The sequence below is a fragment of the Eucalyptus grandis genome, chromosome 3, assembly GCF_016545825.1.
Source record: "Eucalyptus grandis isolate ANBG69807.140 chromosome 3, ASM1654582v1, whole genome shotgun sequence".
NCBI lineage: Eukaryota > Viridiplantae > Streptophyta > Magnoliopsida > Myrtales > Myrtaceae > Eucalyptus > Eucalyptus grandis.
This window is the reverse complement of record NC_052614.1, coordinates 36,000,085-36,027,460: the sequence shown is the minus strand read 5'-3', so window position 1 is coordinate 36,027,460 and position 27,376 is coordinate 36,000,085. Positions and strand designations below refer to the sequence as shown.

Here is a 27,376-nt window from a genome sequence, read left to right as displayed (position 1 = left end):
TTTGATTTCCTCATACCTCAAAATGTTGAGTCTGGAACGGATAGATTCAAATTGATTTTTCTCCAAAGGCTTTGTGAATATATCCGCCGCTTGGTTCTTTGAGTCAACAAATTGAATTGAAACATCTCCATTTTGAACATGGTCTCTAATAAAGTGATGTCGAATCTCTATATGCTTTGCTCTTGAGTGGAGAATTGGATTTTTGGTGAGATTGATAGCGTTGGTGTTGTTGCAATTAATCTCCGTGCATGAGTCTTCAATTCCAAAGTCTCTTAGCTGTTGTTTTATCCATAGAATTTGCGAACAGCAACTTCCAAGAGCTACGTACTCTGCTTCTGTTGTTGAAAGAGCCACAGTGCTTTGTTTTCTTGAAAACCAAGACACTGTCTTGCTTCCAAGCAATTGGCAAGTTCCCGAAGTGCTTTTTCTATCAACTCTGCAACCGGCCAGATCTGCGTCTGAATATCCCATAAGATTAAGATCTTCCTTCTTAGGATACCAAAGACCGATGCTTGAAGTTGATGAAACATATTTAATAATACGCTTCGCAGCATTCAAATGAGATTCTTTTGGATCTGATTGAGATCTGGCACAAATGCAAACACTAAACAAAATGTCAGGTCTAGAAGCAGTAAGATAAAGAAGAGATCCAATGATACTCCTGTACAGCTTTTGATCGACTTTCTTCCCTTCTTCATCTTTGTCTATCTTCAAGGCACTTGACATTGGTATGTCAGCCTTTTTGCAATTGTCCAGACCGAACTTTTTGACAAGATCATTTGTATATTTTTCTTGATGAATAAAAGTTCCTTCCTCCAATTGTTTTATTTGAAGTCCAAGAAAGAAGGTTAACTCACCCATCATGCTCATTTCAAATTCATCCTGCATAGTCTTAGAAAATTTCTTGCACAGACTTTCATTAGAGGATCCAAAGATAATATCATCGACATATATTTGAACAAGTAGAAAACTTTTGCTTTCTCTTTTAATAAAAAGAGTAGTGTCCACTTTACCTTTAACAAATCCATTTTGAATTAAAAACTTACTTAATCTATCATACCAAGCTCGAGGTGCTTGCTTTAAGCCATATAAGGCCTTTTTGAGTCTGAATATTGAGTCTGGTTTCCTTGGGTCTTCAAACCCCGGTGGTTGTTCCACATAGACTTCCTCATGGATGAATCCATTTAGGAAAGCACTTTTGACGTCCATTTGGAATAACCTGAAATTTTTATGACAAGCAAATGCAAGTAATAAACGAATTGCTTCTAACCTTGCTACCGGTGCATAAGTCTCGTCATAGTCGATCCCTTCTTCTTGAGTGTATCCTTTGGCCACGAGTCTTGCTTTGTTTCTTACGACTTTACCTTTCTCGTCCATCTTGTTTCTGAAAACCCATTTAGCTCCAATAACTTATTTATCTTTCGGTTTTGGAGTTAATTCCCGACATCATTAATTTTGAATTGTCTCGAGTTCTTCTTGCATAGCTTCAATCCAGCTTTCATCAGATAAAGCTTCTTCTATGCTCTTGGGTTCTGTTTTAGAAATAAGAGCCACGACACTAGACTCTTCTCGCCTTTTGGATCTTGTGCGTATTCCTTCATTGATGTCGCCAATAATAAGATCTTTGGGATGACTGGACTTATGTTTCCAATTGCTAATTAATTTTTCAAATTGATGATCACTTCCTTCACTTGAATCTTCAACAGTCACTTGTTGCTGATCCTTCAAAGTCTGAACTGCTTCTTGAGATTTAGACTTTGTAGAGTCTGGAGCAGATTCAGTCTCTTCAAGATGAGTTTGAATGGATTCATTTTGAATGAAATCTTGGAATTTGACATTCATTGATTCTTCCACAGTTTGAGTCTTCTTGTTGTAGACTCTGTACGCTTTACTTGTGGTTGAATATCCAAGGAAGATGCCTTCATCTGACTTTTCTTTAAACTTACCAACTCGATCATTTGCATTTTTCAGTATGAAACATTTGCATCCGAAAACATGAAAATATGAAACAATTGGCTTTTTTTCTTTAAATAGTTCATAAGGTGTTTTTTCTAAAATAGGCCTTAGAAAGACTCTATTGATAATATAACATGATGTTGAAACTGCTTCAGCCCAAAATCGTAAAGAAATATTGCTTTCAATTAAAAGAGTTCTAGCCATTTCTTGAAGAGATCTATTCTTCCTTTCCACGACTCCGTTTTGCTCTGGAGTATATGGGGAGGAGAACAAATGTTGAAAACCAGATTCATCACAAAATTTTGCAAAGTCTTGATTTTCAAATTCTCCTCCATGGTCTGTTTTTATACTTGAAATGACATACCATTTTTCATTTTGAACCTTCTTAGCAATTTTTTCAAAGTGAGAGAAAGTTTCAGACTTACTTGTCAAGAAATATACCCAAGTAAATCGTGAGTAGTCATCCACAATTACTAGGCAATATTTCTTACCTCCAATGCTCTGCGTTCTTGTTGGTCCGAAGAGATCCATATGCAAGAGCTGCAGTACACGGTTAGTGGAGACTTGATTTATTGGTTTAAAGGAATTTCTTACCTGTTTTCCCAATATACATGGTGTACATAGATCGGACTTTTGATATGATAAATTGGGTAGATCACAAACAATATTCTTTGCTGAGATTTTGGCTATCTACTTCATGTTGATATGCCCAAGTTTTTTGTGCCATAAGTTCGCTTCGTCTTGGATTGAGATTAGACATTGCGATTCATCTGGTTTTACGTCCAAGAGGTAGATATTCCCATGTCTTCAACCCATGAATGACTGTGTAGAGTCTTTACTGGTTCCTGAACAAATTCCCTCTTGAAAGTTGATTCTAAAACCGGCATCACAAAGCTGACTGATACTGAGCAGATTGTAATTGAGCCCTTCAACTAAAGAAACATTGCTTATTGTGAGGTTCCCAATCTTTACAGTTCCAAATCCTACTATTTTTCCTTTGTTGTTTCCTCCAAATGAGACTTTTCCACCATTCACTTGAGCGAGCTTTATGAAGTAATTTGAATCCCCTGTCATGTGTCTCGAGCATCCACTATCCAGATACCATTTTACTTTTTCTTGATAGTGACCTGCATTCAAAAAGAAACTCAAGCTTTCTTTGGTACCCATATTTTCTTGGGTCCTTTTGAGTTAGTCTGATATACGGTTTTTGCCCAGACTTTATTGACAGGTCTCCAAACCATAGGACATTCTTTCTCAAAATGATCTGCACTATTGCATTTTGAACATCTAAGAGCATTGCGACCTACTGGTTTTACAAAGTTCCTTTCAAAATGATTTTTGTAATCGTTTCTTGTAGGTCTTTGTTTGATTCTTTCTTTTACTTTAGGAAAATCGATTAAAGGAATGGTTTCAGTAGTCATTCCCAATCCAAATTTATTGAAATAAGGTCTTTGAACAGAAAGTATTTTCTCCAGTTTTTCAGAACCTAAAGAAAATCTTTTGGAAATATTTGAAATATCATTTTTCAAGAATGCATTTTCTTTTAAAAGATTATTTTCACTTTCTTTGAGAGAAGAAACATTATGATCTAAGCATTTCACTTTTTCCTCCAAAGCATTCTCTTGTTGTTTTAAAGCAGAATTTTCTTTTTTGAGTTCTGAAATTCTTTTAAGAGAAGTCTTAAGACTAAAACATAATTCATCAATGTATTTTGAAACTTTAATAGGGATTTTAAAGTTACTTACCTCGAATTCACTTTCTGAATCCGAATCAGTCTCGGAGTTTGATTCTGAATCCGATTGTGCCATTAGACATATGTTGGCATAATCATCATCACTATCTTCGCACTCTGTATCACTCCATGTTTCAGCTTTGAGAGCTTTTCGATATCTTTCAATTTTTCCTTTCTTCTTCCTTAGAAGAGGACAGTTGGGTCTGATGTGTCCCTTTTTCTTACATTCAAAGCAGACTACATCTTTGTTTGATTCTTCATCTTCAGCAGACTTGGTCTGTTGCTTTTGAAAACTTTGTTTCTTTGCATTGAATCTTCTTCCTTTTCTGTTCAGCTTTCTGAATCTTCTTATCATAAGAGCAAGTTCTTCATCATCCATGTCGTCTTCAGAATCTGTTACATCAGAATCATCATTAGATTTTAATGCAATAGATTTCTTACCTTTAGGGTCTTCGTCTTCATTGATTTGTTCCACTTCATAGGATTGAAGAGTCCCAACCAACTCATCGACAGACAGAGGCATGATTCTTTGGGTCTCCCTGATTGAGGTCTTTATGTGATTCCAATCCTTGGAGAGTTCACACAGTAACTTGTTTACTTTCATGGGATCAGAAATTGGTTGGCCTTGATTTTCAAGACCATTCACGATATCTGTAAAACAACTAAACATGTCAATTATAGATTCTCCTGGTTTCATTCTGAAGGCTTCGTATTGACCGAGAAGAATGTTGATTCTCGTTTCTTTCACTCGATCGGTTCCTTCATAAGTAATGTGTAATCTATCTCATACTTCTTTGGCTGTATCACAAGAAGATATTCTGTTATATTCAGTAGGTGATAAAGCACAATATAAAGAATAAATTGCTTTTGCATCAAGAGCTTGTCTCTTGATTATCTCTTCCTGAGTCAATTCGCTAGACTCAACAGAGTCTTTTCCTCTTTCTGAGATAGCAGCAGCTTTGGGAACGATTCCTTTTTCTACAACGTCCCATTCAAGAGGATCCTTTGATCTTAAGAACGCCTTCATCTTGTTTTTCCATATGTTGTAGTCATTTCCATCAAAGTAAGGCGGTCTCGTGTTGCTTTGCCCTTCTACTAGCCCTGGAGCCAACATACTAGCCATGGATCTTTTACTCTAAAGTAAAACACTTCAAACAAAGTGAGCACACGGGCTCTGATACCAATTGAGATAGCTAGTATAAGCACCTAGAGGGGGGTGAATAGGTGCACAAACAATTTATCGAGATACGGAAGCGATTCTTGGCAAATCATAGAAAGGAAGTTTACTATGATTAACGAAAATGAAGTATGATCAAAGTAAAGAAAGTGAGGAAGAGAAAATTGAACACAGGGTTTATAGTGGTTCGACTTATTCCAAGCCTACGTCCACTCTTCCGCACCGACAGCCCACATCGGCTGGATTTCACTATGATCAAAAGAGAAGTTATAGCACAGCTTTGCCTTGATTCCACAGTGTAGATGTTCTACCACACCTCCTCAATGTTTCTCACAAATATAGACTCTCTTTTGTATACAAGTATTCGCTGTTCTACCACACCTCCTCAAGGTTTCTCACAAATATAGACTCTCTTTTGTATACAAGTATTCGCTCAAAGTGATTGTCTAAACAAAAAGGAGCTTCAGACTTTGGAATTCTTCTATCGCGCACACCCCGAACAACTAAGAACATCTTCCTTATATACTCCTTTATGCCATCATACCCGTTGGCACTTTCCAAAGGAATTCCTCCAATCTACCCATTGGACGGAATCAATTAGGAAGATTGTTCGAGCTATTAAAGGAACGTGTCGATAGCCCATCAATCCTGTTCGCCCATACAATCAGGATCTCGGTTTCCATAAGTAAAACCTTCCAAGAATATTTAGGCAATCATCGAATCTTCAATCATCGAATCAATCTCGATCAATCAAAGGATTCCGTTACGTCTTTTCCAGCCACTAGATCTTCTCCAGTTGATAAGGTTGAATCCTTAACGAAATATCCAGTTCTGGATAACCTTTCTTCAACGGATTAGAGACTATCAATGAGGATAGACTTTGAGTCTTGAGTCTGGCTGTCCGGAGGTCTTCAGACTTTAAATATCAGAGACTGCAAACTTTCAGACTAAACTGATGGAAACGTTTTGTCAGCTTCAAAACACTTCAAGAAGATTTCTCCAACAGTTATTGGATTTCCCTATTTGCTGAGTGGTTGTACTCACCCCTTTGGGGACCCACATTTCAGATTAGCAGTATGCCGCTTCCTGCTGTCACGCGGGGGGTATTTTACGGTCTACCATCCGATGTAGAGGTCGAGTGTGCTGAGATAGACTGTCCCTCTGTTCCCGAACTGACTTTTATTCGAGTACACTGTCTAGTGATGTAGGACATAGGCTTGGCTGGGGGCCCTGTCATTCAGGAGTTCATATCTGTGCATGTTCGTCGGGATGGAGCGATGCGAGGGATGTTGCCGCCGCCACCGCCTGATGCACCGGGTTGGGTGTGAGACCCGTGCACGACGAGTAGGAGCTGGATCTTTTTGGGGGTAGTTAGCCGACACTTTTGATGGGGGTTGTGCACGTGTGATGTTGAGGGTCGAGGGTTCTTTTTTTAGGTTTTAGGCTGGACGTGGCTGAGTCCTAGCTTTTCCTTTTTGTTGTACCGACCCAAAAGAAGTCCCATCTTGAAAATATATGTAAATAAAGTGTCGTGGCTTGTTTATAAAATGATGGTGATTAGTGGTGTGTATTTGTATCATGGTTGGTAGGAGGAGAGACGGTGATATTTTAATTTGCTTCCGTTAATGAGTCGCCCTGGGACCGTTTAAAAAAAATGTGTCTGCGAATTAGGACACTCATTCGAAAGGCAGAAAAGTAATAAGGTGTAACATTGGCGCTGGTGACGACCTGCGAAGGGTTCGGGGTGTCACTTGACTTACATACATGTCCGCATACTTATCCATTGGGTAGTCCATGCGAATCGCTAAGAAATGTGCCGATTTAGTCAAACGATCCACTATCACCCAAATTGAGTCATGACTACTTGACATCCTTGGCAATCATTGCACAAAGTCCATCGTTATATGTTCCAATTTCCATTCTAGAATGTCTAATGGTCTCAAGAGTCCTGCGGGTTTACGATGTTCCGCTTTCACTTGCTGGCACGTCAAACATTGAGATACGTACTTAGCCGTATCTGCCTTCATACTATTCCACCAAAATTGCTGACACAAATTCCTCTACATCTTTGTACTACCTGGGTGGATACTATAATTACTCTTATGTGCCTCCGACAGAATTTCCTTCATCAATTCTTCATTGTCGGGAACACAAAGTCGTCCTTGACATCTTACTATTCCATCATCAGAGATTTGAAATTCTAATCTTTTTCCTAAAGATACTGCATCTTTCACTTTCAAAATCTCTGGGTCAGATTCTTGCAGGATTTTAATTTTCTGGATAATCTCCGGCTCAATCCTTAATGCACTAAGCATGCCAGTAAGACAATCAATTTCCAATTTAAACTCTGAATTTGCTACAGATTCTAACAATTCCCATTTTTCCATCCTCAAACTAGCCATTTCCATAGCTAACTTACGACTAAGAGCATCCGCTACTCTATTCGCTTTTCCTGGATGATATCTTATCTCACAGTCATAATCCTTCAACAACTCCATCCATCTCCTTTGTCTCATGTTCAACTCTTTTTGTGAGAACGGATACTTCAAACTTTTATAATCCGTATAAATCTCAAACTTTTCCCCATACAAATAGTATCTCCATATCTTCAAGGCAAACACTATAGCTGCTAGTTCTACATCATGCGTCGGGTAATTCAGCTCATGGGGTTTCAATTGTCTGGATGCATAGGCTACAACTTTGCCATGCTGCATCAACACACATCCCAGTCCTTTGTGAGATGCATCACTATACACTGTGAAACCATCAGGTCCAGTAGGTATAGTGAGAATTGGAGCTGAAGTCAATTTTCTTTTAAGCTCCTCGAAACTCCTTTCACATTCTCCATTCCACTCAAACTTCACATTCTTTCGGGTCAACTTAGTTAAAGGTCTTGTTAGTCGTGAAAATCCTTCAATGAACCTTCTATAATAACCAGCCAGTCCTAAGAAACTTCGTATTTCAGTAGGTGTCGTTGGTCTCGGCCAATTCACTACCATTTCAACTTTTGCTGGGTCTACTGCAATTCATTTTCCTGACACCACATGTCGTAGAAATATTATCTAGTCCAACCAAAACTCATATTTACTAAACTTAGCATACAACTTATGCTCTCTCAGGGTCTACAAAACTATTCTCAAATATTGCTCATGCTCTTTAGGCCCTTTTGAATATACCATAATATCATCAATAAAAACAATCACAAACTGGTCTAAATAAGGCTGAAATATTCTATTCATCAAATCCATAAATGCGGCCGGCGCATTCGTCAATCCAAATGGCATAACAAGGAACTTGTAGTGTCCATAACGAGTCCTGAACACAGTCTTAGGAATGTCCTCCTTCTTAATCCTTAATTGATGGTATCCCGACCTTAAGTCAATCTTAGTGAAGACCGAACTTCCCTTGAGTTGGTCAAACAAGTCATCAATTCTAGGCAAAGGATACTTATTCTTAATGGTCACCTGATTCAACTGCCTATAGTCAATACACAAGCACATCGATCCATCTTTCTTTTTCACAAACAAGACCGGTGCACCCCAAGGTGAAGCACTTGGTCTAATGAATCCTTTGTCAAGCAATTCTTGCAGTTCCACTTTCAACTCCTTCAATTCAACTAAGGCCATCCTATATGGGGCTTTCGATATTGGTCCTGTTCCAGGCATTAATTCAATTTCAAATTCAATCTCCCGCTCTGGCGGCAATCCAAGCAATTCCTCAGGGAATACATCTTGAAATTCGTTAACTACACGTACTTCCTCAAGTTTAGGCTCCTCCCTTGCATAATCTCTAACTATGGCTAGGTACCCTTGACATCCTTTGTCAAGTAACTTACAGGCTTCTATTGCCGAAATAAGTGCTACAGGAAAATGGGTCTAACCTCCTAAAAATTCACAACTAGACTGATCAAGTAAAATGAATTGAATCACTCTTCTATAACAATCCATTCTAGCCCGATACTTACGAAGCCAGTCCATTCCTATAATAACATCAAAATCATACATAACCATTACAACCAAGTCTATTTCCATATCTTTTCCTCCCATTGATATCTTACAATTTCCACACACCAGCGTAGACAATACCATATCCTTTAAAGGCGTGGAAACACAAAAAGGCGTCTCAAGAGGCATAACTTCTATCTTATTCAAACGTCTATATCTTTCAGACACAAACGAATGTGTTGCACCCGTGTCAAACAATGCATATGCCTTTTCACCATTAATAAGAATCGTACCTGAGATAACATTTTTGGAAGCTTCCACTTCCTCCTAGGTGATTGCATACACCCTTCCTTGTGCAGGTGGTCTATGAGGATTTCCTTGTGGGTTTGACCTAACAGCACTCTGATATCCCTGTCGCGCTGAGCCAACACTCACTTGCGACCTCTCTTGTGGGCAATTTCTCCTAAGATGACCCACTTGTCCACAACCAAAACATTTTAGTTGTCCAGTACAAGGTCCTGGGCCATGGCGTCCATTACACTTCTAACAAACACCAAGCTGATATGGTGCTTTCCCTATATTCATACCACTTATTGCTCCTCCAAAATTCCCAAAATTACTTTTCTTCTTCACATTCCAGGTCTGACCTTGACTAGAATAAGGTCTCTTACCCTTTCTCACATCATTAAAATTCAACGGTTTCTTAAACTCTGACCGCTCTCTCAATAACTCATGCTCCACTAACTGCACCATTTCATAAATCTCATTATAATCTCTTATGTTCAAAGGCACCAGTTGCTTTCTAACGTCAATCCTCAATCATTTCAGGAATCTCTTAGCCTTCTCCTCCTGATCCTCAATCAATCTAGGAGCATATCTAGACAATTCAAAAAATCTAGCCTCATACTGATCTACTGTCAACCCCTTTTGTTCTAGCTGAACAAATTCTGTAATCTTCCTATCCTTAGCACAATTAGAAAAATGCTTCCTATTGAAAGCCCTAACAAACTCCTCCCAGCTCACATCAATACCTGGTGGAAAGATTATGTCCTTCGAAGCTCTCCACCAAAACTTTGCATTTCCCTCCAACTGGTACTTTGCTAAAACTTTTTCTCAGCATCAATGCAGTCCAACAGCCGGAAAATTCGTTCCATCCCATCAATCCATTGCTCCACCTCCTCAGGACTTCCCATTCCATTGAACTTAAGTGGCTTCAGCTTCAAAAACTGCTCCACTAGTCCTTGAGTACGGCGTTCTCCTCCAGGCTGTTGCTGCGCCTGCCTTTCCATCAGATTTCCAATATTGGCTAATGCCTGCAGGATATCTTCCATTCGGGGTTCAACCCTTGCAGCAGAGGCTTCAGCCCTCGATGGATGAGCACTTCCAGCTCGCACCATGACTTTCCTGCAATTTCCAAGCATTGCCTCAGGAATAATCTGAGACTCACCGCTCCATTCAAAGTAATTACTACTACTACATAAGTAACATATACATGTTACTAGTACCTAAAGGCAACTCAAAATAAACTACTAGGGATCTACGAGTGAATACTCATCACCCGTTATTCAATTATTTCATTTTATATCCTATGGTGTGCATTGTCATCATGTTCCTCAATTTCCAAATGAGGCTCCTTATCACTCCACCTATAACCATTCGCTCTGATACCAAAAAGGGGAGTTGTATCACCCCGAAGCCTTCGAAGGTCGCCACAAGCACCGATGTTACATCTTATTACCCTTTTGTTCTACACTTAGAAGAAGCGTCGTTATTCACAAGCATTTTTTTTAAAAGCGGTCCTAGCGCGACTCACTAGCGAAAGCAAATTAAAACATCACAATCTCTCCCCCTACCAACCATGATACAAATACACACCACTAATCATCATGATTTTATAGACAAGCCACGACACTTTATTTACATATATTTTCAAGATGGGACTTCTTTTGGGTTGGTACATCAAAAGGAAAAGCTAGGACTCAGCCACGTCCAGCCTAAAACCTCAAAAAAAACCCTCGACCCTCTACATCTCACGTGTACAACCCCCATCATAAGTGTCTGCTAACTATCCAAAAGCTAGGAAACAGCCCCTATTCGTCACACACAGGCCTCACACTTAGTCCGGTGCGTCAGGCGGCGGCGGTGGCAGCATCCCTCTCATCACCCCATCGTGGCAAACATGGATGGAGACAAACTCCTGGACAATCGGGCCCCCAGCCAGGCCTATGTCGTACGAGACAAAACAACGCACACGTATGTAGGTGAGTCCAGGTACAGAAGGACAGCTGAACTTCTCACACTCTACCTCAACGTCGGACAGTAACCCATAAAATGCACTTCGCGTGACGGCAGGAAGCGGCATATTGCTAATCTGAAATGTTGGTCCCCAAAAGGGGTGAGTACAACCACTCAGCAAATAAGGAATCCAATAACAACTCAATGCATCATGCAAATCATACATGCATTGCAGGCGTTACTTACCTTGAAGCCATGCGCATACTATCATGCATCATCATATCAATTTATAACACATACATGTGTATCATCATCGTATCATACATGTCATCATCATCATGACATCATCACATTAGACATGTCATCATCATCATGGCATCATTAGATCATATATGTCATCATCGTCATGGCATCATTACATCATACATGTCATTATCATCATGACATCATCACATTACACATGTCATCGTGCCATATCATATATCATCAACATTATCATCATCGTGTGTATCATCATCCATGTCATGCCATGGGTGATCATCATTATTTCACATCACATATCATCATCATCATCATCATCATCATCATCATCATCATCATGCATATCATCATGCATATCATATATCATCATCATTATCATCATCATCATGCATATCAATATCATCATCGTTATCATCATCATGCACATCATGCATGTCATGCCATGGTGATCATCATTATTTCACATCACATATCAGCATCATCATCATCATCATCATCATCATCATCATCATGCATATCATCATGCATATCATGCCATGGTTTAATTTCCACTTTTAACTTTCAATTTGATCATCACATCACCCATTCCTTAAATCATCAATTTCATCATCCCCTCGGGCAAAGACTTCCGAGGCTTCCGGCATTCAACCATCCTAGGCCACCGGGCATCCGGCCCCCCACATTCCGGGCATCTCGCATCCCAACTAACATCACGAGGCATTCCCTTCGGGCAGAAACCTCCGACAGGGCTTCCGGCATTTACACTCCCTGGCCGGGCATCCCGCACCCCAATCCTGGCATCGCGAGGCATTCCCTTCGGGCATAAACCTCCGACAGGGCTTCCAGCCCCCCACATTCCGGGCATCCTGAATCTCCTAGGGAAATCCGGCAATGCATCTCTATACATTCCGGCCGCATCCTCCACCACAACCACCTCCTCATTTATCATTATCCACATTTACCATTATTTTGATCTCAATTTAACATGGCATATGGCGTGACATCAAACAAGTCATACTTGGTATAGGATTCACACATGCATCACAATTCAATGTCATATATATATATATATATATACCAAGACTTGATCACACATACCACATAAATAAATTAGATGGAATCTATGGCCAATAAAATAATCTATTTCATTTCATTTTATTTTATTTTATTTTATTTTATTTTATTTTATTCATTTATTTATTATTTATTATTTTATTTAATATCTATAAATTCCCAAAATTATAAAAATTCAAGCAATCACTAAAAAACCAATAGGATGACAATTTCATGCAAAATACATGGCCAAATAGAATTTTACACAATCTCACAATTTTCACAAAACATCATATGATTTTCGGATGAAACCAGAATGCACGGTTTCTGAAGAAATTCGGTTAAAATATCCATACGGCCTCCAAAAATTAGGAAATTTTACAGAGTTATATCCAAGACATTTTCGTACAATTTTCATGCAGAACTACAAGCCAGATTCTTTTTAGATTATTTTATACAGTCTCACGAAGCTTCTGGATCCATTACTGCATCGTCCAGTGTACACATCTCCGAAATATTGAGATTTCACCTACGTATTCTCTTTTGTTTCCTCTAAAATTTGGATATGATATATACCAATATGTCCTTTACAAGTTTCATGCAGAGATCTAGGTCAAATAACAAGAATATAGTCACCATTTAGGTCCTTGAAGTCTCGGGTGTCTCGGAATAAATCACCAGAATCATCGTCTCCAAGATCTAGTTGATTTACTAAGATATAATTGTTCATTTCACTTAAAATTTGAGTATGTTGTATTTTAAGATATTCCCTACAACTTTCATGAAGAAATAAAAGTGATATTCTCATCACAAACCAACATACAATCACGAATCCAGCAAGAGGTCAGTAAAAACTCTCCAGATATGAGGTCTCCGTAGGATGAGACTTGAACCCCTCAAATCTCCTTAATTTTCCACCAAATTTCATTATGTTGTATTTAAAGATGTTAGCTACAACTCTCATGAATAAATAGAAGCCAAAATCGGACTCTAAACACACATTCAAGCTCAAACAACATTCTGACTCACATGATCCGAGCAAGAACAGTCATGCGATTCAAGTATAAGCCAACCACACCTCGGTTTTCTCACTTAAACACCCAAGAATTTAACTTGCAAACATCATTCAAGCATGCAAGAGAAGCTAGAGGACTCCCACTTGCCTCTAGACCCGTCGGACGACGGTGTATGGCGGCGAACACGACGGCACATGGCGGACGGACGGTTCGTCCTTTTCTCTCTCTCGGCCGCTCCCCCTCTCTCTCGAAATCTCTCTCTCGCACAACTCTCTCTCTCTCTCTCTCTCTCTCTTTGGGCGAGCAAATGACCGGCCACCCTTCTCTCTCTCTTCCCTTTTTATACCCCCAAATCCTCATGATTGATAATGATTACTTGCCTTAACCAAGGCCAATGCATGGCCTTCTCCCCTAAGCCAATACATGAGAGTCTTGTGCCACTTGTCCTATGGACTTTTGGGCTTGGGCTTGGGCTTCTATCGGGCTGGTCGACCACTTCTCTTGGGCCTCTATTGGGCCGGCCAACTTGGCCCACTAAGCTTAGGCCAATGGGCCTAAGGCCCATCCCAAAAATTAACTTTTTTCCTCTCTTTTTTTAAAAAAAAATTCTTCTATAAATATTTTTAAATTTTAATTTCCAAAATGGCCAAAGTCTTGTGACATTTTGTTTATTAAAATTTACTTTATAAAGTACATGGCCAAGCATAGATTATTAATCTATCAAATTTAAATTTTCACAATCATATGCACAAATCATCTAATTAAAAGACTAATGGCTAAAGCATAAGCCATTGAAATTTTTATCACCTAAATAAAGACTTTAACACACCTTATGACTTGACTTTGAATTTTGGGATGCCACATTCCAGTTGTTCGAGTGTGTGCGCGATAGAAGAATTCCAAAGTCTGAAGCTCTTTGTTCTTAGTCAATTCATTTTCTGAGCGAAATCTTGTACGCAAAAGAGAGTTCATATTATTGAGAAAACTTGAGGAAGTGTGGTAGAGTATCTACACTGTGGAATCAAGGGAGAGCATTGCTGTAACATCTCTTTGTTCACAGTGAAATTCAGCCGATGGGCTGTCGGTGCGGAAGAGTGACGTAGGCTTGGAATAAGCCAAACCACTATAATTTATGTGTTCATTTTCTCTTCCCTACTCTCTGGTTTACTTTGATCATAATTCGCTTTGTTAACGAAAGGAGAACTTCCTTTCTATTATTTGCTTAGTATTGCTCTCTTATCTCAAGAAAATATTTTTTACACCTACTCACCCCCATCTAGGTGCTTATACTAGTTATCTCAGTTGTGACGGCATATCTATATGGCTCATTAGACTCTAATATTTATATGAAAATTCCTAAGGGATTCAAAATGCCTGAAGCATGCACTCCCCGCAATTTTTTCTCCATAAAATTACAAAGATCCTTGTACGGTTTAAAGCAATCCGGTCACATATGGTATCAATGCCTAAGTGAGTACCTAATTAAGGAAAGGTACAAGAATGATCCTATTTGCCCATACGTGTTTATTAAGAAATCAGAAACTGGATTTGCTATTATAGTAGTTTATGTCAACAATATAAATTTAATTGGAACTCCAGAAGAGTTAGCTGAAATTGCTGAATATTTGAAAAGGGAGTTTGAAGTTAAAGATTTGGGTAAAACCAAACTTTGTCTTGGTTTAGAGCTTGAGCATAAAGCAAATGGAATAACCGTCCATCAATCAGCATACGTTGAAAGATTGCTTAAACGTTTCAACATGGACAAATCTCACCCATTGAGCACCCCTATGGTTGTAAGGTCTCTAAATCCCCAAAAGGACCCATTTCGTCCTAAAGAATCTGATAAATAGATACTTAGTCCTGAAGTACCATATCTCAATGCAATTGGGGCTTTGATGTACTTGGCACAATGTGCGAGACTAGATATCACTTTTGTAGTAAATTTATTGGCACGTTTTAGTTCTGAGCCAACTTGGAGACATTGGAATGGAATTAAACATATTTTCCATTATCTCCGAGGAACCATAGGTTTGGGATTATATTATTCCAAGGATTCCATTAACTCTGGTTTAGTTGGATATGATGATGCTGGATATAGATCTGATCCACATAAGGCTCGCTCTCAAATCGGGTATTTATTTTGTTATAACGGCACCACTATTTCTTGGCGTTCTATGAAGCAATCGCTAGTAGCTACATCTTTAACCACTCTGAGATTATTGCTTTATATGAAGTTGGAAGAGTGTGTTTGGTTAAGATTTGTTATAACACATTCATAATTCTTGTTGCTTAATACCGGTTACAAATTCTCCTACTATAATTTATAAAGATAATGCTGCTTGTGTTGCACAAGTCAGGGGAGAATATATCAAAGGTGATAGGACCAAGCATATCTCGCCAAAATTTTTCTATACTCATGAACTTCAAGAAAGTCGACAAATTAATGTTAAACAGATTCGATCCATAAGTAATCTTGCAGATCTTTTTACCAAATCATTGCCAACATCAAGTTTTGAGAAATTAGTATATGACATTAATATGCGGCGAGTTCATAAGATGCAAGATTGATTAGCCTCAGAAGTGGTTATATGGCTTAATTGAAGGGGAGATATTATGAACTATGCATTGCAGCATTGATATGCGACAAGTTCACAAGATGCAATAATGATTAGCCCTAGGAGTGGCTATATATATATGCATTGTACTCTTTTTTTTCTTTATGTCCGGTTTTTTCTCATAGGATTTTTCTGGTTTAAAGTTTTTAACGAGGCAATTAATGCATTCATAAAAGGGAGAGATCCAAACATTTGTGCTCTACACTCTTTTTTCCTTTTGTCCGATTTTAATCCCACTGGGTTTTTCCGGCTCAAGGTTTTTAATGAGACGGCATCATTCGATGCACATTTGTAATGAATATGATGAATATTCAATGGGGAGTGTTATGAAATACATGAATGAATAGAATACATGAATGAATATTCCTTATATTCATCTTATCTAATGTACTTATTATGGTACATTTGTATCATATATTCTAAGTCCATCTCCCTATACAATGAACGTTCATCTCCCCTATCCAGTACATGTATCATTTGATACATTGATATTAATGATAAGTACATTCTTGTTCTCCTATAAATAGGAGTTTAGTTTTGATGTACAAACACAACAACACATAAACACGACAGTGAGATATTAGAAATAAAGCTCTCTCATCTTGCTTTGTCTTCTCAATCTCTTCTCTATTATATATTCGCAACGCAATATTTTACAACATTTTTCTTTTTTTATATTTGACTATTTACTTTCATAAAAAAAGCTGGATTACAAGGTGTTTTCCCTACATATTGCAGGCAAGAGTCTTTATAAAAAAAAAAAAAAAAAGAAGAAGAAGTGACCCTTATATACTTTCATGGGTCTCAATTACTTTTTTTCTTTCTCAAATATCCTCAAATACTTATATTACAATTATTATGTGAATGGATAAATGTGTAGGCTAATAATTTTGTGTTATTTCTCGCATATTTTATTTTTACACTTGGGATCTTTTGTATCTTACACTAACCGTCCAAGAAAAGCCCGAACCCTAAAATATGTTTCACTTTCTACTCATATGTAATCCATTTATATCCATTGCGTATCTTTATCACTTTCTATCTATTATGTACTTTTCTCAGGTTCGTTGATAAAATATTGTTTTAATAGAATAATTTTGCCTCATCTTTCAAATTTTGATTTCTTATATACACGCCAGACGTGTTTCCCGTTTATTAATTTATCTTTAAACTACGACTACGCTAGTTGTATTCTAAAGCACATCATTATTGTCAAAAATCAATATCATAATGATTCACGTGCACCCACATAGAATGGGGGTCATGATGAAGAATTTGGTGAAACAGCTAACACTAAACATTATTTGACTTGGTATCATAATTAGCGTTGTATCTTGAGTAATTAGCTAAGATAATCTAAAAATGTAAATATGTACGACTTAGGATAAGCGAGACTTTCATTAAACAGAGTAACAGTTATAAGTATCTATGCGCCTTATCAGCACATTATCAGTTTGGATCCAATTGCTTGAAACAAAATTAGGGTGAAAATGCTCTCGTACGTGCATTGTGTTTGAATTTATCTTATTCCTCGAATGTACAACCCGCCGCTAAACATGAGTGGTCATCTTTTATTCTTCATATACACAATTGTATTTACTTTCTAACATACATCAAATTTTGTGACATCCTGATTTTTAGGCTTTGATTTCGATTGGTTAAATTGGGCATTTCATCGATGCAACTACAGTGCTTTTTTCTGAATTAGCCACTCACGAGATAACTAGACTAACTGGGTAGGCTATTAAGGACTTTAAGGCAGATAGACTTGAGAATTCAACCGGGAATCGACTTCTCGATCGTGCTCATCTTTAGAGATCATTGCGACACAGTATAAAATCGATTTTGAAATTAGAGATAGGATGGTTCGCCAGAGATGTATGGCCAATCGTGGGTGACACCACTAAATTAAAAAATTCTCATCGACTGGCACTAATTTTATTTTACTATCATTTTGATACCTTGTGTTCGTATTTGAATCATCGAGATTTTCACGACAATCGAGAGTCGTCAATGCATAGAGTGGGTTCACCGTGGCTTGAAGAAAATCGACCATGGATCATTTGTCCTAAAAAGTTTTGAAAACTACCTGGTAGCCTAAGTCACACTAAAAACACGTCGAATGGAAATTAACCGTGAATTCAAGTCCGACTTCTAATTTTGAAGATTTTGTCATGTCACAGGTCATTCTAGGAACGTCGACTCAGTCTCAGAAGAATTTTTGGAGATCCCGAGATTTTTACGGAAAATCGTTTGGACGTCGCAGAAAAATAACGGAAATTCGGTTTAGCTCATTTGAAGGGAATTTAGACTTCTAAGCCGAGCTACTGGGTGATGGGAATTTGTGGAGATGTGTGGGATTTTTCTTCGATGGAATTGGACTTCGAATTTGAGAAATTGAGGATGAAATTGAAGTCTGAAATTTGGTGAAATTCGAAATAAGGCAGGGTCAGCATTTTTTGAGTATCAAAATTTATTAATTGGTGAATTTATGGGATTTACTTGGTTGGATAAGTGATGGGGACAAGGAGTTAATGGAGAGGATAAAGTATTGACTTTTAACTTTTCTTTTTCTCCCAGCTTGCCGTGTATGCCTCTACCGGTCTTGATCTTCTACAAGCTTCGGTCTTCTATTCTTTTACTTCGTTTTCATTCTTTCCTTTCGAAGCCGCAGCTGCCCCATCCTTTCAGCATCAACGAAGCAATTCCATCATCATCTCTCCTCCACTCACTCTCTTTCTTAGCCGAAGAAGCCCACAAACCGAATCCCCATCCTTTTTTGGCCCCACGCGTCTGAGCTTCCTCCCCGTTTGGTCAACTTGACTGGAGCTGTGCCGCCCCACCATCTTCAATTTCTGCTCCACCTGTTCTTGTAGTCACCAGTTCTTCATCCCATCGAAGCCACACCCTCCATCATTTGTTTTATTTCCCAGTCAAACCAGCAGAACCGATTTTGCTTTGCCTGCCGTTTGTTGACCCGTTGCTCGCAAATCCCCCACCGAAGCTTCTCCGTGCACCTCGCTGCAGCTCCATCGATCCCATCTCCACGAAGTCTTCATCCACGCGGCTCCGCGCGTCCAGCAGCAAATCCGTGGTCACGTCTTCAGTCCAGCGAGTCAACCGAAGAAATCCAGTCCGCTTGCTGCCACTTGACCGCGCCTGCCCCTAGTTCGGTCCCCCGGACGTCTTCAATCGGTGCCATTTGGTTGACCCCGCAAGCCAGCGAAGCCCACTCGAGCTTCAGCCATCCACGTGCATAGTTTAAGCGGCCACCGAAGACCATCGAGCTCTCATCTCCACGCGTGGTCTTCTCCACGCTCGAGCGACGCCAGCAGCTCCTGCACGTCTTCTTGCTCGGCCCATCTTCGCTCCTTGGTGTCTTGGCCCAACAGCAGCTTTTGCTGCTTCTTCTCAGCTCAGCAGCCCAGCCCGTGAGCAAGATCAGTCGTGAATTTCCAGTCCATAGTTTGGCCCAACAGTTGGGCCCATGTCTTCGGCCCAATTCCATTGCAAGCTTGAGGCCCACTTGAATTCAGGCCCTGCAGAAGCCCATAAATTTTGTCGCAAGTTCAGCCCGCCACTTGAAGCTTGGCCCAGTTCAGTTTGTTTCAAGCCCAGTCCAACAGATTCTTTTAGTGTTCGGCCCAAGCCTAGAATTTCTGCGGGCTTGCAAAGTTTCTTGGCCCGGCCCGAGTGTCTATCGTCACTACCGAAATTTTGGGATTTAGCTATCGTCGCGTCGCCGTCGCAGTGTTCCGATCTTCGCTTTGCCAAGTGAGTTTTGCTCACTAATGCCTTCTTAGTTTGCTAATTATACTTAAAAAGGTTGATTAGATTTAATTAAGAGTAATTAGGTGGTTAAATTATAATGGATTAGCGATTATTAATTAATTTCATTGCATATTAGTTGTTTGGTTAGTGTACTTTAGATAGAGAATTACCTATAGTACTTATTGGATGCTTCTTAGGATTTTCCTGACCCTTATCAGTTGTTAAGGTGTTAATTAGGCAATTCGGGCCTAATTGGAATTTTTAGGAATTAAATATTAATTTTTGAAATTAATTATTTAATTATTTATATTCCAGAAATTCAACTAGGATGGCCAGTGATCAGGATTTTATGCTGATGATCATGGCATAGTCCATTTATTTAATTGAGCTTTACGTTGTGCCAAATTGGAATTATTGTGTTTATTTATTTAATTTTCGAAATTAATTATTTAATTATTTATTTTCCGGAAATTCAACCAGGATGGCCGGTGACCGCAATTTCTTGTTGATTGTCGTGGAGTAGTCCGTTGATTTATTTGAGCTTTAATTCATGTCGAATTGATTTAATGGTGCATTTTGAAGTTATGTTCTTAAATAATTCAATTTTGGCTATGTGATTGAGGATTGGTCGGGTATCGGTTATCAGTATCGAAAGTGAGTTGGTAAATCACCTAGAGAATGTACATGGCCCAATGAACTGGAGTGTCACCGGGGAAGGACACGTGGCTCGGTGATTGGATATGTCACCTTGGCGAAAATGTAACCTTAGAGAATGCACATGGCTCGAAGACTCGGTATGTTCTCCTAGAGAATGCACGTGGCTCGGTGACAGAGTATGGCATCGTAAAATGGGCACGTGGGCTCAGTGAATTGATGCATCACTTTGGTGAGTTAGCACCTAAGAGAAGGCACGTGGGCTAGGGCATCGTAAAAAGGGCACGTGGCTCGGTGAATCGATGCATCACCTTGGCAAAAAGGGTCGCCTAAGAGAATGCACGTGGGCCTAGTGAGTAAGTATGTCGTCTTGGAAAAGGAGCACGTGAACTCGGGGACTTGGGATGTCATCCTGAAGTATCCATGTAGGCTCGACGACTGATTATTCCATTGTGGGGAATGTATGGTCTGATTGATATGAAATCGACTAGGTCGATTGATCATTACTTTGATTTGCTGTTGTGAATTGATTGATTGAATGGAAATGACCATGAGTGGTCTTGTTGGCGTGTAATCGACTCGGTCGATTTGATCAATGCTTCGATCAGTGATGTAATTGCTTGGATGCCTATTTGATCTGTGCTAATATGCAAGTGGAATCTAAGGCCAAGGTAAGTCCCCTAACTCATGTTGTGCATAGGCAGCCCTAAGGTGTATTAGTTTACTAATCGGGTCTTAGGGGGTAGAACTTGCTGAGACGTGATCTCAAGGTTATTTAATAACCATTTCAAGACTCTGATGAGGAGCCTGAGGTGGAGGAATTTGAAGAGGAGAACCCTGATTTAGAACCATGATGTAGAACTAAATGAGAATGAAGATAATGGAGAAGAAGATGACCATGAAGAGGATATCCAGTATGACCCGGATGAGGACTGAGATCCCATCCTGTTTTGTTAGACCTTGATTATATGTGGATAAGGGTTAGATCAGACCCCTGAGAATAATATTGCATTGTATACTATGAGGTGATTATATAAAAGAGTAGTTGTGAATTTCAGTATGAAAAATATGGCCCTACTTTTCTATCACATTGCTTTATTGTCTTGGGATTTATAACTGCTTCCGCATGTGCATATAAAAATGAAAAGGGTCGGCGATACGTCCTGGGATATCGCTTTCAAAATCAACCAAAGGTGAGGGATGTGTGCGGGCCTAAGGATTGGGGCGTGACACAATTTTAACCAGTCTTTTCTTAAATGGGTATTGTTTCCAATAAACAATACTACGGTAATGAGCAATTAAGGCATATTTTATTCCTCCAAATTGAACAAGAAATTGCATACCAAGTCCACTACGTAACTTCTGATCCTTTCTTATTAGAATCACACGAGCATTAAAAACCCAAATAAATATCAATACCAAAAATAATAATAATAACACTAGAAACAAAAAAAAAATAGCAAGTATACTAATAATAGCAATAATAAGGGATAAGAATTAGCAAGGGTATTGGCATTGACACAGCCAAGGACCAGCACTATCATCGCAGTACCCTCGGCCTTGACTGAACTTGGTGGCACATCGATCGCTGCAACACTGGTCCTCACAGGAGTAGCTGCACAAACCGCCGCCACCATTGCACAATTTTGGCAGCGGCGGCGGTGTGGGACAATCGTAGTAGCAATTGCAAAGTGGAGGCTTGATGATGTAGTCGCACGATCCTTGCGAGCCTGGGCCATGACGTGCTTGGCATTTTTGCTCGCACTCGTTACCCTTCCCACATAGCCCTATCCCTTCACTGCAATATGCCTACACCTTAGGCATCTCTATCATCCCGCCTTTCCTCCAAAAGAAAGAAAAGAAAAAAAAAGGAAAACATGGTATCACTGTTAAAACCCTACAATACAAGGTTTGATTGAGAGCAGGAAATGCTTTTCAATGTCTTTGTCTCACCATGGTTATCAAGCAAAAGGATAAGATACAAACCTGCGAGTACAAGGAGGACGATGAGAAGGCAACACATTCGGAAGACTTCGGCCATTATTTGTTTTCCATGGATTTGGCTTCAATTGCTTCTTATTTTGGTCACAAAACAGCATCGCCCGCACATTTATAGTGATGGCAATATAGACATAATGGTGATATATTAGGGAAGGACGAACTGGTACTGATTATAAACCTTTTAAAGGTTGTTCTTTCTTGATAATTTTAGGAAAGTAAATCAATGGATGCTTTATATATTGATTGCATTGTGTCCACGTGAAGATTTCGTGATATTTTCTGGCCTATGTGTTAAATGAAATGCCCTCAAAAGGTACGAGTGCTTTGCCAATCAAAGGAAAAATCTGATTATTCTATTTTGACGAATATATACATATATATATATATATATATATATATATAAAATGCATGCGGAAAGATTACAAGGTATATATACATATATTTGTATACGTTATCCTTATGCTCACAGGCACAATATCTATTCTCTTTTATTTAGTTTTTTTATTTTTATTTTCACTTCTTTCTCTCCCTTTGGTCTCTATTCTTCTTCATTACTTCATCTGCGAGTCTAAACCCAGCAACAAAAGTAAGACGAGGAGTCCCCAACTTTGCAGCTCCGTAAGCCAATGCTCCATTGCCTTTCGCAGACCAATCTCCTCTGCTGCACATCTCTCCTCTTTTCTCTCTATCCCATGGCCATTGTGACATCCAGATTTCGGGCTTTGATTTTGATTAGATAAATTGGACATTTCATCAATGCGATTACAGTGTTTTTCTCTAAGTTGGCCTCTCACGAGATAACTAGACTAGCTGGGTGAGTTATTAAGGACTTTGAGGCAAATAGACTTGAGAATTCAACCAGGAATCGACTTCTTAACCGTGCTTATCTTTAGAGATCATTGCGGCATAGTATAAAATCGATTTGAAATCAGAGATAGGCAGGTTCAACTGAGATAAATGACCGATCGTGGGTGACTCCACTAAATTGGAAAATTCTCATTGACCGGCACTAATTTGATTTTACTGTCGTTTTAATACCCTATGTCCGTATTTGAATCCTAGAGATTTTCACGACAATCGAGAGTCGTCAATATGTCGAGTGGGATCATTGTGGCTCGAAGAAAATCGACCATGGGTCATTTGTCCTAAAAAGTTCTGAAAAAGTACTTGGTAGCCTAGGTCACGCTAAGAGTGCGTCGAAGTGAAATTAACTACCAATCTAAGTCTGATTCCATAAATTGGAGATTCTATCATGTCACAATAAAATTTAGGAACGTTGACTCAGTCTCAGAATATTTTTCTGACAACCAAGACTTTTTGGGAAAAAGTCAGTTCATGGTCATTTTTGTTCAATTGAAGCCGGGGATTAATTCTGGTTGTGAAATTGAGAAGGATGCGGGATTCTTGGATGAGGAAAATAATCAATTTGATAGGTAAGACATCAATTGATTTTTGAGTCATTTGAGATAAATTCAAGAGGGATTAAGGTCAAATTGAGAATAGAACCAAGCAAAATTCGTATGCCCATAAACCCAACATTTTGAATTGTCTAAGGGCTTCTAGAAAAAGGTGGGCGAAGGACAGCCCACAATGTGGGTCCATGTGAGGGAGACTAAAGAGAGAGAAAGAATCGGTCCCCCCTTTCTCTTTTTCTTCCTTTCTCTTCTCTCTCCTGTCGATACTCTCTCCCTCTTCTTGCTGCTCGTGCCATGGTTGTGCGATGACCAGAGCAGCCGAAGCAGCATATCCTCTACCGCCATCGTCGCTCATCGAAGTCGGAATTGTCGCCGTCGTCCGCCGTCCTACTATCACACATAGCTCCGCCCCAGCCCCTCCCTTCCGACACCCCCTCTCTCTCTCTCTATTTCCCCTGGTTCGTGCAACACCCTAATAGGCAGAAGTAGAAGTAGCAACCACCGAGGGAAGAGAACGGAAGCAGCTCACCGTCACCGCCTCACGCCGCACGCTGTCGTTGCTCCTCGGCCCCGCGCGATCACCCTTCGCCTTCCTCACCCTCCTCAGCTGCCGTCGAAGCCTTCTCTCCTCCATCTCCGTTTGCTGCCCGAGATCCCAGATCTGGGATGGACGCCGAAGCAGCCCGCGCCGTGCGCGACGCCATTGCCCTACGTTGTTCACCACTATGCTTCACGCCATTGCTCCGCCGATGCTCCGCTAATCTCTGTCTCCTTCTCGCCCAGCTCGCTATTCTAGAGCTGCTATCCAGCTCTGTTTTGGCCAGCATAGGCCATAGTTCGGCCACCTCCGGCCACCGTGCGCCGCCACCTCGACCCGCCGGAGCCCCCTCACCCTCTACTGGCCTTGCCTCACCATCTCGGCCCCAAATTAGACCCCAACCAGTAGTGGGCAGAGAGAAGAAAAATGGGTATGGCAGCGGATGTTTGGCCCGTTTTGGCTGTTTTCCCGAGCCCGTATGCTCGACCTGCATTGAGGAAAGTCGATCATCGCATCAAGCCCATCATTTTGAGTGAGTTTTACTCACTAATGCCTTCTTAGTTTGCTAATTATACTTAAAGGTTGATTAGTGTTAATTAAGTGTAATTAGGGGGTTTGATTAGAATTGATTAGTGATTATTAGTTAATTTTATTGCATATTAGTTGTTTGATTAGTGTACTTAGATAGAGAATTGCCTATAGTATTTATTGGATGCTTCTTGGGATTTTTCCTGACCCTTATCAAGTGTTAATTTGGCAATTCAGGCGTAAATGGAATTTTTAGGAATTAAATATTAATTTTCGAAGTTAATTATTTAATTATTTAATTTTCGTAAATTCAACTGGGATGGCCAGTGCCCAGGATTTTACGCTGATGATCGTGGCGCTGACTGTTTCTTTAATTGAGCTTCATATTGTGCTAAATTGGAATTATTGTGTTTATTTTTTTTTTGGAATTAAATTAATTATTTATTTATTTTTCGAAAATTCAACTGGGATGGCCAGTGACTGGAATATTATGCTGATGACCTTGGTGAAGTCCGTTTATTTAATCGGGCTTTATTTTGAGCTAAATTGAATTTTTAATATTTATTAATTAATTTTCAAAATTATTTAATTATTTAATTATTTTTCGGAAATTAATGCTGAGGTGACTGAGGACTGGAATTTCATGCTGATTGTCGTGATGCAGTCCGTTTATTTATTTGAGCTCTACGTTGAATGAAATTAAATAAATTGTGATATTCTAGGGATTTACCCTAAATTGATTGAAATTGAGTGAAATTGAATTATTAATTGGTAGATAGCCGAGTATGGCTAGTTAGCAATTGTAATGCCTTGTTGAGCTGTAAGTGGAGAGAGTGGTGAGAGCTAACTGAGAATTCTATTGGCTGAGACCGATCAAGTACAAAGTATAGACAGGCGTGGTTCGGTGATAAAGTACATCACTGTGCGAAAATTGTGCCTTAAAGAACGCACGTAGATTGTCTATGACTTACAGTAGGCATGGTTCAGTGATTAAGGATATCACGTGCAAAAACGGCGCCTTAAAGAACACACGTAAATTGTCTATGAATCGTGATAGGCATGGTTTGGTGATGAAGGACATCACTGTGCAAAAACAGCGCCTTAAAGAACGCACGTAGACTGTCAGTGATTTGTGACCTATGACGAGTGTGGTTCAGTGATGATGAATATCACTGTGCGAAAATGGTGCCTTCAAGAACGCACGTAGACCGTCTGTTACTTATGTCACCTTGGTGAAAACGACGCCCGAGAGTATTAATGGAGCTCTGTGACTAAGTATACTGTTGGGGGTTATATGGGATGGAGTGAATGACCTAGAAATAATCCGACTGACATGTAATGGACTAAGTCGATTGATCGATGATTTGATCTGAGTGTGATTTGATGTTGTGAATTAATCGATTGAATGGAAGTGACCGTGAGTGGTCTTGTTGGCGTGTAATCGACTAGGTCGATTTGATTGATGCTTCGATCAGTGATGTGATTGCTTGGGTGCCTATTTGATCTGTGCTAATATGCATGTGAAATCTAAGGCTAAGGTAAGTCCTCTGACTCATGTTGTGCATAGGCAACCCTAAGGTGTATTAGTTTAATAATCGGGTCTTAGGGGGTAGAACTTGCTGAGACGTACTCTCATTAGTTATTGAATAACCATTTCAGGTCCCTAGATGCAGTAGACTTGGATTTTGAAGATCTCGAAAGTCCGGCACAGTCTTTTGAAAGCTCCAGTTGAAGTGTGGAGGATGATGAAAAGGAGGACAATGATCCGTAGCTTGTAGAACCCCACTTCTACTTGTAGACCTTGTTTTTAAACTAGCTTGTTGTGAATTGAATCTAATAGTTCACCTTGTATATAAGAGTGAAGGTTTTTAAGAGTTTGAAATTTAGTCCTACTATTCTATCCCAATGTTTTATTGTCTGGGGATTTTTAATTGCTTTCGCATGTGCATATGAAAATGAAAGGGTCGGCGATATGTAGTCCTGGGATATCGCATTTTAAAATCGACCAAATGTAAGGGATGTGCGCGTGCCTAAGGATCAGGGCGTGACAGCCATGGAGGTCAAGGTCATGACCCGCAGCCGTCAAGGGTGACCTCAACCTCCATTGCCTCGACGTCCATGTCCCGTGACCTCCATGGCCATCATTTCCATGGAGAGATGGATGAGAGTGACGAAGCAGCAAGCACAGAGAGGGGGAGGGAGACGCACTGATAGGCCAAGTTTGGTCATTGGGAGGTCTGGCAATGGCTTTGTCAGCGCCGTGGCAAACAACCTCAAGGCGAGAGAAGAAGAAGAACGAGGAATAAAGGGAAGGATGGAGGTTTTTAGCTTCTTTTCTATGTTTGTATGAGTTATAGTCAAAATACTGTATTAATTGTTGTCAGTGGGTATAATGTGCTAAAAGGGTGGGATCAAAAAGGATAATATAGTCAAAATACTGTATTAAGAAGTGCGGAAGTCAAAGGGAGAATGAAAAAAGC

At 39.6% G+C, this 27,376-nt stretch overlaps 1 long non-coding RNA gene across 1 annotated transcript; it reads left to right on the top strand.

Annotated features, from left to right (window-relative positions):
- Nucleotides 1–18,652: 18,652 nt before the first annotated feature.
- LOC120291348 lies at nucleotides 18,653–20,983 on the top strand. The gene is made up of 2 exons (XR_005549351.1): nucleotides 18,653–19,763; nucleotides 20,241–20,983. It is a non-coding gene; the product is annotated as an uncharacterized LOC120291348 (long non-coding RNA).
- Nucleotides 20,984–27,376: the final 6,393 nt, after the last annotated feature.